The sequence below is a fragment of the Arvicanthis niloticus genome, chromosome 6 (assembly GCF_011762505.2).
Source record: "Arvicanthis niloticus isolate mArvNil1 chromosome 6, mArvNil1.pat.X, whole genome shotgun sequence".
Taxonomy (NCBI): domain Eukaryota; kingdom Metazoa; phylum Chordata; class Mammalia; order Rodentia; family Muridae; genus Arvicanthis; species Arvicanthis niloticus.
In genome coordinates this window covers 60,163,397-60,180,963 of record NC_047663.1, presented here as the reverse complement: position 1 = coordinate 60,180,963, position 17,567 = coordinate 60,163,397, and the positions used below count along the sequence as shown (strand labels likewise).

At 45.2% G+C, this 17,567-nt stretch overlaps 1 long non-coding RNA gene across 1 annotated transcript; it reads left to right on the top strand.

Annotated features, from left to right (window-relative positions):
• Nucleotides 1-1,739: 1,739 nt before the first annotated feature.
• On the top strand, nt 1,740-16,982 carry LOC143442787 (uncharacterized). The gene is made up of 3 exons (XR_013111277.1): nt 1,740-2,003; nt 9,088-9,186; nt 11,943-16,982. It is a non-coding gene; the product is annotated as an uncharacterized LOC143442787 (long non-coding RNA).
• The last annotated feature ends 585 nt before the right edge of the window (nt 16,983-17,567 follow it).

The following is a 17,567-nucleotide window of genomic DNA, read 5'->3' as shown; positions in this document are numbered from 1 at the left end:
ACTGAACTACAGCTGTTGGTTTATATTTAGTATTTACTAGTAGATTGAACTGAGAACAATGAAGATTGGGATAGCCCCCAAGAGCTATTTCTAAACAGGTCCACTTCCCCCATATCCTAATAACCTTTCTTTCCTACTACCTCTGGTGATGGGCTAGAGGGGAGGTTGAACCCTTATTAAAGTAGGTTAAGAAAAGTATTTGTCTACAGGGGTGTGTTGCTTGCACAGTCTGGGATTTAAGCTTGTTACCTCTCCCTTCTGCTCATAGCCTGAGCTGGTCTGAAGGTTAAGACTGAAATGAAGCAATGTCAGGTTCAAAGAAAACTCCAGTTCCCCTAATTCCAAAAGGCAGTTCAAATATTCACACTGAGCTCAACCTAGGCTGTAGGACTATATCTGGAAGTTAGATAAAAGCCAGCATTCCTCAGGAACTGGTGAAACTGGTTTCCCTCTGTGGGGAAAAAAAAAGGCTTGGGGATCCCGCGGTTCCTCCTGCCATGCTGTGGGTAGTCGGCTGGGAACGCTCTGGGTTTCTCCAGCTGGAAGTTGGGCCCGGCTGTTCATTAACTAAAAGTCTCTCCCTGGCTCCTCACGGTTCCTCATAGCGGCGCAACCCCAACACACGAGGAAGCCCTTGGGTTTCCAAAACTGGTTTTTTCACATGGCGAATTGTGGACGGATCTGGATGCATACCCCCTCAAACCCAGGATCGACCTGAGTTAAAAGGGGAGGGGAGAAGGGGGGAGGGGCTGGGGAGGAATGTTTAATTGGCTCCACCTCTGGCCTTCAGGTATGTAAATCTCTTTAGGGCCTGTTCACGCCCTCCACCTGTGTACATGACTGAAGGGTGGAGGTGAAATGGAGATTAGACCTTGTGTTAGGCCCAACATCCCTCTGCCAAAAGGAATCACTTCCCTTAGCTCTGGCAGAAGGGACATATGGTTACCATGGCATCCATCAGCACATCAAAGCCCATGCTGGCCTTCAGGCTCCCTCAGTATCACAAGTACCCATTACACATTTCAGAGTCCATGCTAGCATCCTAACCCTTCTTACCTCTTAGGCTGTATAAGCAACCTCACCCACTGAGCTGCTGGGGAGACGCCCAGCTTCCCTAAAGAGCCTGTGAAGGCTTCTCCAGTGTTCTTCACTTGCCTTCTGTCCTGAAAGTTGAGATTGTAACACAAAGAGGCAAAAATGACAGCAGAAAGCAGTGGAAACAGTCGAGGTGGTGACGACAACTGAGTGGTCATTAGTCCAAGCTGGAAGAGAAGCTTCGGAACCAGGAAGAAGCCAGGGCAAGAAGAAGGAGAGACTAGAGAAGGTGGAGCCAGCTAAAAGAGGATAAAGGAGCTGAGTGTGGTAGCCAAGTCTGAAATCCTGGAACTTGGGAGGTGGAGGCAGAAGGGTCAGGAGTTCAAGGTCAACATGGGCTATGTAAGTCCCAGCCACAAATAAATAAATAAATAAATAAATAAAAATAATAATAAACTGGTTTAAAGACCCAGAAAACAAAAACTGCAGGCCCTAGTTAGCAGAAGTGTTCCAAAGATCTGTCCAGTCTTAAGGACCAAGGGTCTCAGACCTCAGAATGAGAACTGTTAATTCTGGCTACTGTAAAGGGTAATCTTTTCAGGCACCTGAGGCCTGAACCAGACTGTAACACTAGAGGGCGCCATGCTCTCCTGCTTTGCGTGCCCACTGCCTGCTGCTTGGACATCCTGAGGGCAGACTGGTTAGCACTTGAGGACTTTGTCCTCATGGCCCTTCGCCTGTGTTTTCTATGTGGGTCGAGCAAAAGAGCCCTCAGCCAGCCGAGTGAGGACAGCAGGAACAACAGACATCTTTCCTCACTGCCTAGCCTGGTCATGTGACCCTACACAGGCTCTGCCTTTGGTCTTCAAGAACTAGAAGGACGATGGAAAGTTCTTGGTCTCCACATGATCTGTTGCTGTTTTACCTTCATTAATGACATGTACAGAGATGTTCACACCCACTTCCCGGTGAGCATGCTGGTTAGGTTCGTATTGTTGTCTGCTTGTTTTTGTTTGTTAATTTGCTTGCTCTTTGTCAACTTGACACAAACCTAGTTGTAATTGGGAAGAGGGAATCTCAACTGAGAAATTGCCTTCATCAGATTGGCCTCCAGACAAGTCTGGAGGACATTTTCTTGATTGATGATTGATGTGAGGGCATCCAGCCCTCTGTGGCAGGCGCCATTCCTGGGCAGTTAGACCTGGACTGTATCAGCTGATTGTGAGTCTGAAAACAAGCCAGCAAGCAGTGTCCCTCCGAGGTCTCTGCTTTGGAACCCACCTCCAGGGTGCTGCCCTGCGTGAATTCCTGCCCTGGCTTCCCTTAATGATCAGGATGAGTGAATCAAATATAAATGCTTTCCTCCCTCCGTTGCTTTTGGTTGCAGTCTTTATCACAGCAATAGAAAGCAAACTAGGCCACCTCCGGCTTGTACCAGCTGGAGCAGGAATCGTGTGTGATCTGTTCTAAATGGTAGAAGACAGCTGGGCAAGGGAACATACAGTGACCTTGCACTAGTGAGGGAAGCTCTCCCTCACAGAGAATATGATGTGTCCTTTTCCAAACATTCTAGAAGAGGCCAAACCTCCTCAGACTGGGAGAAAGAACAGGCCACTGTGGGGACAGGAGCCTTAGTCTTACATGACAGGGATGTGGGGGAAGCCAGGCAGAGGAAGCTCTACTTACAGGACATGCTGTCTGTACTGCAGAAGCACAGCTGTGCTGGCAGCTCCCCAAAGACAGCCCATTTCAGGGACTCATAGTCATGCTCTTACACAGGTGGAGGAAAAAGTGCACAGAGTGTATGCATCACGTGCCCCGCAGAGATGCAAGCCTCCAGTCAGTGTTCAGTGGGGCTCTGCCTTCTCCCAACAAGATCCCTTACAGGTTCCCTGGCTGGCCCCATGGGTAGTGGCACAGGTCGTGAAGCTTCCTCCAGTGTTCATCTGCTAAGCCCTCTCTTCTCTCTTGGACTGGAAGGCATGTAGATCTTTGTCTGAGCTGGCTCCAGAAGTGTCCAGCATCTCCCCCTCCTGAGGCGTCTCTTTGAGCTCAGGATAGAGTTAGGACCATGTGGGTCTATGACTCTACCATCCCTTCTAGTCCTCTGTGGCCAATATGCCTTCCGATGTTGAGCAGGTATTCTACACAGATGAGACCCATCTGCTGAGGGACTTCCCAGTGAGCCTGATTTTTGGTATTTTGCTCCCAAGTCAAACAGGGTTCAGCCTGGAATACTACCTAACTCCTTTGGATTGCCTCAAAAATGCAGAATAAGTGCAAGCCAGAAGCCTCTGGGCAAGGCAACAGAACCTACCATGTCCCCCACATTTTCTAGTACATTGTAATGACAGCCTGCTTCTGATTACTTCCCACAACTTACACACGTCCCAGCAGGCATCTGTGATATTGGGCTGGGCTATAGCCCAGCTGACATGGTCTAGAAATGTCTGTAAAACTAAACAGACACCTCCCCACTCTATCTCACCAACTTTCCATCCCCTCCAATCAGGAGATGCCACAAGTTTCTTGGTGAATTTGGAGTGCTCAGATAGGGTGTTCCATCAAGGCTCATATCTGTACAGATATGGAACAGAATGGGTCCTACATAGTTTGAGTGAGAATGTCCCCCCATAGGCTCAGGTGTTTGGACTGTTTGAAATGGATTAGAAGGATTAGGAGGTGTGGCTTTGTTGGAGTGGGTGTGTCCTTGCTGGCAGAAGTATGTCTCTGGGGGTTTCAAAAGCCCACACTCACACTAGGCTCAGCGCCCCACCCCCACACCTGCTGCTACAGAACAGAATTTAAAGCTCTCAGCTCCTCACTATAATGTTCATGGACTGTAAGCAAGACCTCAATTAAGTGCTTTCTTTTATAAGAGTTGCCTTGCTCGTGGTGCCTTTTCACATCAATAGAACAGTAACTAAGAAAGGTCCCTAAGCCCAGTTTATTCTTCCCCAGAGAGCAGCAAAGGCCATAGAGGTCTGGCAGAGGTCTGACACCTCTCTGAAGCCTTACCCTTTACACACCAAGCATGGTTTCCATGGTGACATGTGTATTCCTCAGAGTTTGTTAAAGAAACAAAACTTATGGAATGAGTCTATGCATAGGGAGAGAAAGGGGATTACCCAGAAAGTCTTACAGATGGCAGTCCCACTAGTTCAGCAATGGCTGTCTACCATCTAGTAGCTGCAATTCATGAGGCTGGACGTCTCAGCTGATCTCCAGCATACCTTGGAGTCACGAAGAAAATAGGCTCTGACGTCAGTGAAGAAATGGCTTGCTAGTGAGAGCAGGCAGGCAGAGGGAGGGAGCAAACTTCCTTCTGTGTATACAGGCTGCCAGCAGAAGGTGTGGCCCAGAGTAAAGGTGAATCTTCCCACCTCAAAGGATCCAAGTTAAAGATACATCTTTCTATCTCAAAAATCCAGATTAAAAGTGTATCTCCCCACTTCAAATGATTTAATCAAGAAAAAAAAATCTCTCACAGTGAGGTGTGCTCAGCCATTTGGGTTTTAGTTAATTCCAGATGTAGTCAAGTTGACAACCAAGAACAGCCATCACCACAGGAACGAGATGAGATTCTCTATTAAGGCTTTTTTTTTTTTTTTTTTTTTCATTTTTAAGAACTGTATGTGTGTGGGTGTTTTGCCTACATGTATGTCTGTTCTATGCACCATCTGTGGTCAGTGCCCCAAGACTATTATTATTAAAATTATTAAAGGACACCAGATCCCCTGAAGTCACTGACAATAGTGAGCTGCCATGTGACTGCTGGGAACTGAACCCAAGACCTCTTCTGTCAAGAGCAGCCAGTGCTTTTAAGGGATGAGCCATCTCTCCTGCCCCAACTTTCTTTTCTTCTTCCTGCTGGAGGTGGGAGCCCCCCCCCCCCCAAGCCCCCTAAGAGCATGCTCCTGCTCTAAGCTACACCCAGCCTCTTTTCTAATTCCTTCCTGTATTTGTGGGGGAGAGGGGAACGTGGTCTCCCTGGAAGCCCTGATCTGCGCATGTCCACCTTAGAAATCTTGTACTAAAACACAGAATATTTTAGGCAGGAATCTAAATCTTAGGCTAGAACAAAGAAGTAGGCTTCAGGCATGAAGGGCACTTTAGGCTAGGACAGGGAAGCAGGCTCAGATATTTTGGTCATCCTGATAAACCCTTAGAAACAGTGATTATGGGAGTGAGCATGGGACTCTGTTTATTGTCCTGCTTGTTCTTTGACTATTTGCATCTATTGTATTGCTAGTTCCTCAACCTAGAACTGACCTTAATACTTGCATAAAATTAAAATGGTATAAAAGTAAAAACGAGGAAGGATGAAGTAGGGGGTTTATGGGAGGGGGGAATGGGGAAAGGGGATAACACCTGAAATGTAAATAAATAAAATATCCAATAAAAAAGAAGAAATACAGAAGATGCCATATCTGGATTTGCTCACTATCAGCAACTTGTCTAGGATAGAGTTATACAAAATCTAATTTTTTCAAAAATGAAGCCAGAACAGTGAATTTGTCCTCTTCACTGTGACTGTCCTTTTATCAGGGCTGAGCCTTCACTTCAAAGACACACTTCCCTGTGTTTAAATGACTGCCAACTCTGAGCCAACACAGCCTGGGGCAGAGCACCGTGAACAAATATCCCTTTAAACTGCACCTCCTCTGAGAAGCTGCGCTGTCTCTCTCCTACTAAGGTAGAGCCAGGACACCTGTAGGACCGGGAGATGGAGAGAACCTCAGAGGCTGATCAGTAGCTTGCTACCCACAAAACTCTCAGCCTTTTTCGGTGATGATGCAAATCTGTCTGTCCCCTAGACACTTTCTCATACTCTCACTACAAGGATGAAAGACAGCCAAAGAGGAGGGTGGTGCCATAAGCTCCCCCAAGACAAACTGGCCTCAAACCTGTATCTTACATAAGAAAAAAACATTTCTTCAAATATGAAAAAAAAAAAAAGAGAGATTTCTTTGTAAACGCCATCCCCCAAGGCTGAGCATTGAGCTCAGACAGGAAAAGAACTTGCCAGGCAAGCATTCGGATCTGAGTTCAAATTCCAAGAACCACAAGAGGTTGGACCCTGCAGTCTCAGCATTCTATTGGGAGGTTAGAGGTAGAGACCAGAGAAGCCCCAGAGGCTTGTGGGCCATCAGAAAGCCAAGGCCCTGTCTCAAAAACATCAAAACAAAACAAACTCAGATATCAGAGCTGGAGAGATGGTTCACAGTTCAAAGCACTTGGCTGTTCTTCCAGAGGACCAGGGTTCGATTCCTAGCAGCTACATGGTGGCTCAGAACTGTCTGTAACTCTAGTTCCAGGGGATCTGACATCTTCAAACAGACACATGCAGGCAAAATGCCAGTCCTCAAGTGTCATCCTCTGACCTCCACACCTGTGTCATGACACACTCATGAAGACACATGTACATATGCACGAGCACACACACTCACATGCACACACTCACATGCACACACTCACATGCACACACACACACACACACACACACCTTTTTAATTAGCAGAAAATCACCAGACCTCACACCTTTCCAGCAACAGAAGAAAGATCTTATTCCATCCCCTGATTTGGGGCAGCCTGGATCTCTCTTAACAACGCTCAGCATTTGCACCCTCATCTGCTTCTCTTTTTAACTGAAAGGCTCAGGCTGTCTGCCCCAGTTTCACTTCATCGTCGATGAGACAGAAGTGTCCACACGTCTGCATCACCGTAGACAGATGCTTATTGCAGCAGGCATGTGCTCAAGGCCAAATACACTGAGATTCTCTGTGAACTCTTTGTCCTTTTAAGACTTAGATAGTAAATCAAAATGAAACTGAGCATGAAGTACAAGTAGGAAAACCAGAGGAAGCTGGAGAAGCGGGGGGGGGGGGGGGGGGGGGAACACTAGGGAATCCATGTGCAAAAGTGCAGGAAGCTCTCGTGGGCTCAGGAGCCAGGCTCTGCGGACTGCAGGGGACTGGAACACACTGCTGCAGTCTTTTCTGGCAATGTTGAAAGGGTTATTTTGAGATCAGCTATAAAAACAAAAACAAAAAAAAAAGTCCTTTGATAAAGCAATTTACATCTGTAAAGGAATTGCTGAGTAGAGAAGCCTCGGCCTCAGGAAGAGCAAGAGATGGCACATCACACACAGCATCTTGATGTGTGGACTGTTAGCACCAGGCACGCGCAAACACCAGGCTTTCTCTAAGCAATCTCTACCTGCCTGAACCCACCTAAACGAACTCACTGTTCTGAACCACCTTCTCAGGAACCTTATTAGACAGGGAAGACTAACACAGACCACAGGAGAGATTGGTCTTCTGGTTATCAGATACTGTGTGGGTAACTCTGGGAATCACCTAGACAGAAAAACCCTGACCTACCTCCAGAGGTCAGAGAGATGAAAGGAAGCTCATTTCAAGTGGCCTCCCTTCCCCAAGCACCCAGAGACTGAGTTCACTGGGAGTAAGTTCCTGTTCTCCGAAGGCTCCAAATTGGCCATAGGTGATCATGCTTGACCTCCGCAGTCTACAGAACAGGGTGACAATGAGTGCCATGTACAGACAGCCATTCACTATTTGTGGGGAGCTGACCAAATGAGAGTCACAGGCCTTTCTTTTATGGTGATGCATTTCCCTTAGCATAATGTCCCTAAGTACCGCTCACATGGCATGTGACAGAGCCCCTCCCCTTCTGAAGGCTGGGTGGTATTCTACTGCACATTGGTTTACCGCCCTTGCTGTTAGCGGACACCAGGGCTGCCTCCCCCCTTGGTGACAGCACTAAGCACGGCTGTGCATAGACTCTCAGAGGCTCTGACTCCAAAGCTTTTAGGTACATGACCAGATGGATAATATGTGGCTCTATTTTTGGTTTTGAGGTGCCTCCTACTGCTGCACAATTTTACATTTCCACTAACAGCCAAGTCTTATGGAAAAGTTTTATTTCGGATCCGTTACCCACAAAGTGAAGGTAGATTAGAATGGTTAGCTTGTATTTTTATCTCACTGATGAATAATTTAGATATTTCTTATTTCAGATCACTAATGTTGCTTCTTTAGCTATTAAGAATATCAGCACAGGGGCCGGAGCAATATCACTGGTTAAGAGCACTGACAAAGGACCTAGGTTCAGTTCCCAGCACCTTAATGGCAGCTCACAACCATTTGTAACTCCAGTTGCAGGGGATCTCTCGCCCTCTTCAGACCTCCAAGGTACCTGTAGTGGAATTCTAGTAGAATCATTGTATCTGGTGTAGACATCAGAAGTACTTTTAACCTTGAAGACAGCATTGTGGAAACCAGTGATTGTTTTTCTGTTATCTATAGTGCTGTTTTTCTGAAGGAGTTTGACAAGCCTGAAGGGGGTGGCTCTGATGCTAAGGTCCTGTTTCCTAATTGCTTCTTGAATTGTCAGTAAAGAAAGCCAGGACCCAATTGCAGGGTGGAAGGTACAGGCAGGACTTCTGGGCCCCAAGAGGAAAAGAAGACGCAAGGAAGGAGAGGGAAGTTTCCTGCCATGCTTTGGAGGAAGAAGAATACAGCAACCATGTGAAGTCTTAGAGGGAGCTGAGGCCAGTGGGGCCGCTACAAGCGGGTGCTCATGGATGATTGTCAGGAGCTAGGTGAGACTAGCCGCTGAAGTTTAGGGCAGATGGAGAGACAGAGATAATAAATTGGTAAGGGCATACTATGTGTGTGTCTTTCATCTGCAGATTCAAGGGAAGCTGGGAAGGGGCTGGTAGTAAGGCCCACTTCCAGGAGCAAAATGGGTAGAGCAAAAAGGAAGCCAGGTAGGGGCTCCAGAACATGGTCACCTCCCAATACAAGTCTTGCATGACTTTGGTCACAAGATGGTCCTGGCACACCTGCCATATCTGGCATTATTGAGTACTGCAGACAGTGCACAGTAAGGATAACTTTTGCAGGGGTTGATGTTTTCCTTCAGGAAATGTATAGATTAGATGAGGGGCTTTGGGATGAGGAACTTGTTTCACCCCAAAACAACTTTTGTGTAACCATCAATAAATATGTTTCTGTGTGGCTGTTGCAGGTCTGTGGAGGCTGTTCCTTCCTGCTGCCTCGGAGCCTGGTTACATTCTCGAGTGACCCTCTTTCTACAATCAACTCACATAGTTCAGAACACCAACAGGTATCAGACATGTACATGGTGCACAGACATGCATGCAAACACAACACTCATAGCGCACAAGTTAGGTATACATCTCAAAAAATAGCTCAAGTCCCTAACTCATCTGTTAGTCTGACAACAGAGACAGCAGCCCTCAGGAAGTGAGTTTTAGAGATATTCTCTATTCTACAGACTCACACGCGTGCATGAACACTGACACATATGTGTATATACACAACATGCATATGCAAGATATAGGTAACATTAAGCCATAAAGCTATTATCTTGAATTGAAGTTGCCACTGTGTTAGAACAGGAACCCTTAAAGAATCCACCAAAAACTTGTTCACACTTAAAAAATGCACTAAGAGCCTATATAAACTATACCACTAACATACAAATCAGCGACGTTTGCATCTCAGAAAGAGATCCGGTACAGTCATTTGTTTTGTTTTTGTTTTTGTTTTGTGAGGCAGAGTTTCTATGGGTAACAGCCCTGGCTGTCCTGGAACTAGGGTGGCCTTGAAATCACAGAGATCCGCCTGCCTTTGCCTTCCTTCGGAGTGCTGGGATTAAAGGCATGCACGACCACACCTGGCCTATTGTACAGCCATTTTTATTATTTCTTAATTATATTATATTATATTATTTATTTATTTATTTATTTAATGTGTATGTGTGTGTGTGCGCACGCACGCAAACATTCTCATGTACTTACATGTTGTCAGAGGATAAGCTGTGGAAGTCAGTATCACATTTCCTGACATCAAAATATATAAATACAGGAGCTTTGACCTCTAATTCCAGCTACCTAGGAGGCAGAGGCAAGAAGATTCCAAGTTCAATGACCTTAGGCAACTTAGTAACTCTGTTTCAAAATAAAATTAAATAAATAAATAAATAAATAAATGAATAATAAATAGGCAACTTAGTAACTCTGTTTCAAAATAAAATAAATAAATAAATAAATAAATAAATGAATAATAAATAGAAGGTGTGGGTGAGATGGCTCGGTGGGTAAAGGCATTTTGCTGTCAAGCTGGATGGCCTGAGTTCAATCTATGACACCCACGTGGGAGAAAAGAACTGACTCCATGTGTAGCATGCACATGCCCATGTTCAGACAGACAGACAGACAGACAGACAGACAGACAGAATATAAAAGAAGGGTCTGATGTAGCTAAAGATGTAGCTCACTGGTAGAGTGCTTGTTTAGGGTAACCAAGGCTTTAGGCTAAATACCAAATACCAAGAATGCATTCCCCAACCATAATGTAAAACAACATGGTAATGACATGAGAGTGGATGTGTCAACCAGAGGAACAGAACAAAGTCTTGACATAACCCATGAATATGCATCTGCTCTGTGACCAGGTATCAAGGAGACACAATGGAGGAAGGACAGTCTCTTCAACAAACAGTGCTAGGAATGTTATCAAACGTGGGGTGATGAACATGAACTTCCATCTTACCCCACATGCAAAGATCAATGCAAAATGGTTAAAGACATGAGACTCGAGAAAAGATAGGAAAAAAAATGCTTCATGTTATTGGAACAGACAGTTTTTATAATAATTATAATAATTATAGACAATGTTTAAGATAATGTATTTTTGTTTTCTATGCATTGGTGTTTTGCCTGCACGTGTGTCTGTGTGAAGGTGTTGGATGCTCTGGAACTGGACTTACAGACAGTTGTGAGCAGCCATGTGGGTGCTGGGAATCGAACTCAGATCCTTTTGAAGAGCAACCAGTGCTCTTAACTGCTAAGCCATCTCTCCAGCCTAGGCAGTGAATTTTTGATTTGACCAAAGTGTGAAAATCAGATACATGGAACTTTGTCAAAGTACAATACCTCAGTGCAGCGAAGGGAATAGTCAGCTGTTAGAAATGCAGCCCCAGAAGAGGAGAAAATATTCACAAGGCATATAACTAATGAAGGGTTCACATCCACAACCTGTGTAGCACTCACGAACTTCAAAACCAACCGAATGAGCAGACATCTTTCTAACTATTCAGAAGGTGGGTTCATGAACGGACACTCCACATCACTAGCCATCAGGGAAACTCTGATCAAAAATGACTTATCAATCCACGTGTGGGTGTTATATACATATAAAGAAATCCAGTGTTGGTGAAAATGTAGACAGAGAGCCTTGCACAGCATGGGTTGAAAGGAAAGAGAATGCAGTTGTTACAGAATAGCAAATTGGGTCTCCTGGAAAAAAATCAAAAATAGAACTACCATATGGCCCAGAAATTCCACTTCTGAGTACTTATTTAGAGGAACTGAATTCGAATCTAGAAGAGATACTTGCACCATCATGTTTATTACAGCTTTATTCTCAATAGCCAAGAGGCAGAAGCAACTCATGCATCTATTCAAAACGCACGTACTGGCTACGGAATCCGTTCAGCTACAAACAAGGATGAAATGCTGATCTACATATTTCAGATGGCTCCTGGGGGCACTGTGCTTAGTGAAACCATAATGACAGGAGAACAAAGGCGGCTTTACTCCATTTCTGAGGCGTGTAAAGTCAGTGAGATGGAAAACAGAATTGTGGTGGGGGAGGGGATTGCAATTGCTATTGATCTCCTGCAGGGCTTAGTTAGCAGGCTGAAAGAGTAATTGAGATCTGAGCCCTTATTGCTCCCGCAGCTAGCAATACTGCGGTATACACCGAAATCTCACAGACAGCATTCAAACCAACAATCTGACATAGAAGGCTTGTATAATATAATCCACTGTTTTGGAACGGTTTGTTTTTTTTTAGGCAGGCTCTCCGGCCCATGCTGACCTTGAACTCCCTATGTAGCCACCAGTGACTTTGACAGAAACAGTTTTACAGATCCTGAGAAATGTTGAAAGTCTCCGCCAGCAATCCTTGATTCTCCCGTCAGTATCCGTTCAAGCTGAGCCCAGGCTGTCATCGTGGACATGGTCAGTAGGCCTGTCCTTTTGGGACGCTAGGGGTTTCCCTTCATACCTAATGGGGTGAATCAGCAAGATGGCAGAATAGGAGATCCCCACCTTCATTCTTTCATAGAGGCCCAGAATTAACACAGTCTGTGGATCCAAATGTTTGTGTTGGAATTCCAAAAACCAGTTAGGAAGCTGCATTGCCCCAGCTTCTTAAGATCGAGTCAAGAACAGTATACAGAAACTGTAAGAGGCCTGATACAATGACTCGGCAGGTAAAGACACTCGCTGCCAAGCCTGACAACCTGAGTTTGATCCCCTAAACCCACGTGGTGGAAGGAGAGAACCAACTCCCAGTTTGACCTCTGACCTCACATGCATTTTGTGGCAAACCCCCTCCTCCTCCTGGCTGCTGCCACCGCCACTGAATAAATAAATGTAAAAAAAAAAAAAAAAAAAAAAAAAATTTTATCAGAAGAGCCATTTTGCTGTATTCACAACCACCCCTTTAAGCTAACACCACTCACTTCGGTTTGTGGCTTCTCCCTGGGATGGGGGAGGAGGGGGTGATGCACAAAAGCCTGGTTTCCAGTTCATCTAAGAGCACTAATTGAACAGGCATGGTTTGGAAGTCTGTGGGCCCTTGAAAGCAAGGACAAGTTCTCACTGTGCCAACTCATGGCATCTCACTTGAAGCATAGACGGATTGTGGATTATGGATCTAGATGTGTGCAGAGCTGCCCAGGGCCAGACATATCACTTGGCCTGGGGACCTGAAGGGAGTCAGTGTACGTGCTGATGAACTGCTGAGAACAGAGAAGAGAGGGTGGCTTGCTGCTGTGGCACAGAGCCTGCAGCACAGCACAAGTCAAACCAGGAGTCAGGGGTGTGAGCTCCTCGGGGGGAGCAGAGGAAGGAAAAGGAGGGTGAGGAATAGGAGGAGAAAGCAGAGAAGAAGGAGGAGGAGGATGAAGAAGAGGAGGAAGAGGAGGAGGAAGAGGAGGAGAAAGCAGAGAAGGAGGAAGAGGAGGAGGAAGAGGAGGAGGAAGAGGAAGAGGAGGAAGAGGATGAGGAGGAAGAGGATGAGGAAGCAGAGGAGAAGGAGGAGGAAGAGAAGGAGGAGGAGGAGAGGAAAGATTACAAGAACCAGTAGTGATGACTCTGAAGGAAACAGTGTCTTCCAGACATGACAAGGCTGATGCACATGTGAACTCAGAGACTGTGGCAGCACACAGAGGAGCTGCACAAGTCACAGCACAGCGCCAGTGGGGAAGTGGACAAGGACTCCCACCCTAGCCAAGAGGCTACCTGCAATTGATAGCCACTGGCTCTGTTGCTCACGGGCACGGACAAGGGGAAATGCTAGTTTTCTCCAGTGGAATCTCACTGGGTATATTGACCACACTCCTCAGGGCAAGCCCCATGTAGTTGGTCAATACAAAATGAACTCAAAGATGTTTTTGTAGATTTTTTTTTGGGGGGGGGTCTCATTTTGCTTTGTTTGTTTTTGTTGTTGTTGTTGTTGGGTTTTGTTTTGTTGTCTTATTTTCTTCTGATTGTTTATTTTCAATGTATTGTTTTCTGGGCATTTTTGTGTTTCTTATTGTTTGTATGTTTGTTTTTAAAGAGAAAGGGGGAAAGAACAGAAAGCTGAGTGAGGAAGGGGACGGGAAGGATCTAACAGGAACTGCAGGAGGAAAAGGGCATAATCAAAATATATTGTGTGAACAGTTTTTTCAATTAAAAAAAGATGCAAGAGAGAAATGCAAGCTCCTGAAAAGAGATCACCAACCCCCTCTGACAACAGGAACAAGCATGTGCTGTGTTAGCGTCTGCCACTGTGACAGGAGAGAAACCATTTAGAAGAAAGAAGCGGTGCATTTGTGTTTGGTGCGTGGTTTCAGGCATTTTAGTCCACAGTAGTCTGGCTCTGTTGTTCATGGGCCCTGACAAAGCAAAACATCAGCATGGAATGGACAGAGCAGAACAAAGAAAGCTGCCCCTCACGGAGGTTGTGCTGCAGAGAGAAGAGAATGCCTAAACACAGCGGCCTTTGTTCCTCCTCCACTTTCTCTTCTTCCTCCTCTTCCTCCTCTTCCTCCTTCTCTTTCCTTTCCCCTCCCCTCCCCTCTTCTCTTCCTCCTCTTCCCTCTCCTCTTCTTCTCCCTCCTTGTCCTCCTTCTCCCCTCCTCCTCCTTGTCTTCCTCCTCATTCTTTTTCCCCTCCTCTCCCCCTCCACTTCTTCCTCCTCCTTCTCCTCTTCCTCCTCACCTTGAATGTAAGTGGGTTCTTCTCTTCCTTGCTCTGAGAAGTCCCTCACAGATATACCCAGAAGTGTGCTTTACTACCTCACTGGGCAATCCTCCACCAAATCAAGACATGAACATGTGAAAAGGAAAGAAGCTGCAGCTCACCGCCACTCCCCAAAGACTTCAGAGGCCCCTAGCAACTGCAAAAGACTGATTGGTTAAGAGCATCTTCTGCACAACTACTTAATAAAGACTGAGAGAGGCAGTTGCCTTTTCAAATACTTAAAACTTAGCAAAAGATCCATAAGGCACATGTGCCCACGCAAACATACATGCACATGCACAAAGTCCACAGAATCATGACCCATTAGAAGGAACAAAATATATCCAGAAGCTGACTCCAAAGAAAGATTAATCTATAAACTACTTGACAATGTATTCAAAATAAATTGTCTTAAAGAAGTACAACCCTTTTTCAAGGGAATGCAGACAGTCAGACAGCTAAATGGAATCTGGAAAGTAGGCCAGGACAAAAAATGAGAATGTCAACAAGAACCATTAAAAAGAGTCAGATTAGCTCTGCAACCATAGGATAACAGAATGGATGTGGGCTGTAGGAAGTCACAGTATGCTTGTCTGCAAACCTAACACTGGTCACTTGGAAAAGGGCAGATAAAATAATAAAGGAAACCTAGAGGACTTACCAAGCACCATCACGTTCATCGACATACACTCACTCTCACACACACACACAATATACACACATATACATACATTCATTCATACATACATACATATACACACATACATAACATACACATACATACATACACACACTCATTCATACACACACATACTCATACATACATACATACATACTCATACATGCACACATAAACACACACATACACACACACACACACACACACACAGACACAATTCGATTTCCATTAGACAAAAGTTGAGAGAACCCTTCCCTGGAGAAATAATAGCTGAAAACTCCCCCAACTGAACAAAAGAAACAGACATCCAAATTCAAGGTCAAAAGACTCCCCCCAGGATGACCTGAGAGAAGCCATACTAGACACAAAGAAACCTTCAACACTCTAGAACAAAGAACGAAAACCAATAAAAGCAGCGTGGAGCAGGCCACCATCAGGGACCAGGGAGCTCTACTTAGATTATACAGGGTGTTTGAGCAGAAACACTCAGAAGGAAGTGGGTATAAAGTCAATCTGCTGCTTCAGGAATAGCGTTCCATCCAGTACATTGTGAGGGAGAAAACCTCTGTGTGTGTGTGTGTGTGTGTGTGTGTGTGTGTGTGTGCGCGCATGTGTGATGGACCCAAGACCTTGTGCATACTAGAAAAGCAATCTATCACTAAACTATATATCTAGCATACAATACTTTCTCTAAATGTAAATAGATTAAGCTGTAATCAAAAAGCAAAGAGTAGCTGAATAGATTTGAGATTGAAATATAAGTTGTCTTCAAAAAGACACTCTAATATAAGAACACATTGGAATTGAAAGGACAGACGTTAATATGCCATGCAGACATCAAACCAGGAAAACAAAGCTGGCCGTTTGCAGATGACAAAAAAAAAAAAAAAAAAAAAAAAAAGTCACAGAAATGAACTCAGCATTATGTAATTGAAGTTCTTTCACCAAGAAGATGTAAATGATAAATATGTATGCCTGACAACTATAAATGGCAGATGTGAGCACTCATTCCCAGCCTGCCCTCTTTGCTCTTCTCAACAGCATTCTCTTTGACCCAACATGCTTGCTTTGACCAACGGGCATGGAGGTCCAGACCTCCGGTCCCTAATGAGAGAAATTAGATGCTGTATACTTCTGTGTGTAATATGACCTGATGCAATTGCTTTGTTCATAATTTAGTCGAATACCTGCAGCAGACAATTGAACAAGTCTTTAAAATTCATTTTGTCAGGCTTGCAAGATGGTTCAGTGGGTAAAAGTACTTGTTGGGTGTGTCTCGGCTGCCTTTTGAGGAGCTGCAGAACGCTTGGGCAGAAGAAGGCATGGCTAGTGGAAGCGAGTCACTTTGTTATGTAAGAACAGAGACGTTAAGGACTATAGCCTGGCTCTACCTCAGATCCCAGCTCTGCTTCCTGATCTGACAAAATGTGAGACAGCGCTGCCCCTTACTACAGCCACCATGAACTCCGACCGCCTCCCCGCAAGGTAAACTGAGACAGGGAGCCCACATAAGCCATTCCTTTATTAGACTGTTTCTGCCAGTCATCTTGTCACAGCACTGAGAGTGGTGAAATGGGGCGCTTCTCCTCACCATCACAGAAGCTCAGACCTGGGACAGAAGCCACATGAAATTCACAGATGCAGTATGAGTGGCACCAAGGTCATCAGAGCTCTGCAGCACTGCTCAATAGCATGGCATATGAGTCAAGATGAGAATCCAAGGTCTGAAACAGAGGGTGACAGGCACCGCACACAGACTCAACCAGCCAAGGACTTAAAAAAAAAAAAAAAAAAAAAACTAGAAGAGATTACTAATATTTATCTGGAGAATTATAAATGCTTTTGAGATTCCAACTTGAATGTTTTTCAACTAAACTTTGAAGCAAAGCACCGATGTGTTTAAAACATCTTAGGGTAAAAGGCTTTCGGATATCTGTGCTGAGTGTGTTCTGCCACAATGCTTGAGCCCATGGGATTCACTGGGAAGCACTGTCTTTGCAGTAGCTGGCCCTGGACTTTCAGACCACAGTGAATGTCACATTCACAGTGGCTTTTGCAAAAATTTCCTAAACTTGCCCCCAAGACCATTCAGCTTTCCCTTTTCTGCATTCTCCACCTACAGATAGCTGATTGGTCCAGCATCTTTTGCTAAGAAGGCTATTTTTCTACCCCAAAGTTGAGGATGGGAGAAGCAGTCTTTAGGAGCTAAGAGCAAAGCTGGTGTTTGGTTCGAGGAAATTGCCCCACCCCCAGCTGGGTGTATCAAGCCCAGGCAAAGACACGGCTAGAAAAAGATGAACATGAAAAAACACGTGTGGGAGCTAGAGAGACAGCCAGGGAGTAGGTAAAGTGCTTTCTGTACTAGCACAGCAGCCTAGGACTGGATCCCCACAACCTGTGTAAAAGCCAGATATGGTGCTGGACACCCATAACTCCAGTGCTGGAGAGCAGAGGCAGGTGGATCCTTGGGGTTTGCTGGTCTGCCAGTCTAGTCCAAACAATGAGGTC